This window comes from Penaeus monodon, chromosome 3 (assembly GCF_015228065.2).
Source record: "Penaeus monodon isolate SGIC_2016 chromosome 3, NSTDA_Pmon_1, whole genome shotgun sequence".
Classification (NCBI taxonomy): Eukaryota; Metazoa; Arthropoda; class Malacostraca; order Decapoda; family Penaeidae; genus Penaeus; species Penaeus monodon.
The window spans coordinates 13856859-13859358 of record NC_051388.1 but is presented as its reverse complement, the minus strand read 5'-3'; positions in this window follow the sequence as shown (position 1 = coordinate 13859358).

The following is a 2500-nucleotide window of genomic DNA, read 5'->3' as shown; positions in this document are numbered from 1 at the left end:
TGACGCAGTTGTAAAAGCTTTATCAAGGAGGACAAAAAATTAATTACTTTTTCACGAAAAAACACTTTTATTGTAGTCATCTCGCTCGACTACTCTTAAAATTGAATTAGCAGTCATAAAACAAACGAAATCGCGAAGCTTTTCAGCCGTTGTAAATATCCACTCTAACAACCTCAAACAACAACTCTGATAACCTCAAACAACAACTTTAATTAGCCACAAATTCAACAACAGCAAAACAAACATTGCTCTCCCTCGCCCTCTGCAACAAGCGTTAATTGTAACTCCTGTCTAATGAACTTCGAACTAATTATACTATACAACTAATTGTCATGTCACTCATTTGAAAGAAAGTGAGAACTGCCATCGACTTTCACCTAATTAAAAGACTCTATTACGTTCCAAATTCATCCATTTGCCTTACAGCCTAATTAGTACTTATCTCATTACCATACAGTCCATCGGGTATACGGTTCATTAGAATAAATTTCACTACACCGTTTCTCATTACCAGAAGAGATGAGAAAGAAAACTAGAGGACAAATGTGTTTGTTATTGTCACGTATGTTTTCATTATATTTCATGATGAATATTTACGAGGTGTTTGCATATGTGATCTACTGGTAAGTAAAAGAGCCAAGAGAAACAAAATATATTTATGGGTGAGGCTATGTTTAAGATAAATATAACATGTGTCATTATCAAGTCTCAGTACCAAAAAAACGTCAATTAATGGCATTTAAAATGACTAATAACCCAGGAGTGATACAGTTCACTTAATGAATATGATAATAAACGATAATGGAAATGCAAATCATAAAGAAACAGCAATGACATCAAAAACAAAAAATCAAATCACAGCTATCTGCACCCACCCTCTACCCAAATTCCACCACGCCCAGTATCAATGGACCAGAAATCGCAGCTGGCCACCCCTTCCCCTCCCTTGCCTTCCCTCTACCCCCATCCCCACCCCAAATCCCTCTCCCCCTCCTCCTCGCCACCGCCCTCCCGCCGCCATGAGGAAACCACGTGGCGCCATGAGAACCGCTCACCGTCCCTGCAAGGAGTTGGCAGTTACCGTATTCATGCCCGATTTAAGGTGGCGTTGCCTGCCTGACCTCCTCGGAGCCCGCCACCACCTGCCGCCCTTCTGCCACGCGTACGATAACTTTTAATCGCTGGCAAATCAGATGCTCCCGACGACGCTATCACCTGATATTACACCTCGTGGCAGTGAGAGTAAGGCGATCCGGGACGCCCTGAAAAACATTCCCTTACGACGACCAAATTAAAACGTAATAATGAACCACAATCGCTTTCTTAACGTGCAGCGACAGATGGTGCACAAGAGCGGCCTTTTTTAAACGTCCCTCGCGTCGGTGCCGACTGCGGCAGGTGACGCTTCCACCTGCCCGTCTCCGTGCCAAACACACCTCGATAGAGCGCACACATTCGATAATCAGACGCATCCAAAATGACACAAAATCCAAGTTCTTCCCGTTCCCGATTTCCAACAAGTTATCCTAGATGATTTACCATTATTCCCCATAAAATCAAACATGCTAGCCTTGTTGCAACAGACTGCAGGAGCGTCGTGGGTCTTGGCCGAGCATGTTAAGCGGACGAGCAGCTGATGCCCGGAGACCAGAGAGACTGGCCGACGCGCCTTGGAAAGCCATCAGGAGGACGCTGATTGGCTCCCTTCGATTCAAAACGACTTCGGACATTTCCAATAGTGTGTGTGTGTGTGTGTGTGTGTGTGTGTGTGTGTGTGTGTGTGTGTGTGTGTGTGTGTGTGTGTGTGTGTGTGTGTGTGTGTTGTGTGTGTGTGTGTGTGTGTACGCATGTATGTAGTTATTCAAGTTTTTACGTATGCGCACACATACTTACAAACGTATCGCCTATATATAATATTATTAATGGATAGCCATACGAGCACATATTTACGCTAACATCTGCGCTGCCATTGAATTCCACTTCGCTAAACCGCATCCTCCGAGACCCGTTTTATTTTGCAAACCCGAAAAACGTTTCTGTCGCTTCCCCGGGGACGCAGCGCACTTGAGCTGAGAGTTGAGAGTCAAAGCGAGTTGCATTGTAATCCCATTACTCTCTCTCTCTCTCTCTCTCTCTCTCTCTCTCTCTCTCTCTCTCTCTCTCTCTCTCTCTCTCTCTCTCTCTCTCTCTCTCTCTCTCTCTCTCTCTCTCTCTTGCATGTGTGTGTGTGTGTGTGTGTGTGTGTACAAGTTAAACCCCAAATTCCGGACAAAAAAATCGAGAGTACTCCTTAACAACTCGTCCAGCCCAAAGCGCAGGGAATGGAGAGGCGCCCTTGGTGGGTCCCTGGAAGATCACGCAGGGCAGGTGGCGGATCCGTTGGGCCAGCCCTCAAGGGCGCCCGCTCGCAGGATGTTGTGCTGTGCAGGGGGTGGGAGAGGGGAGAGGGGAAGGGGAGGATGAGTGGAAGAGCGAAGGGGAGAAGAAGGCACGGGGAAGG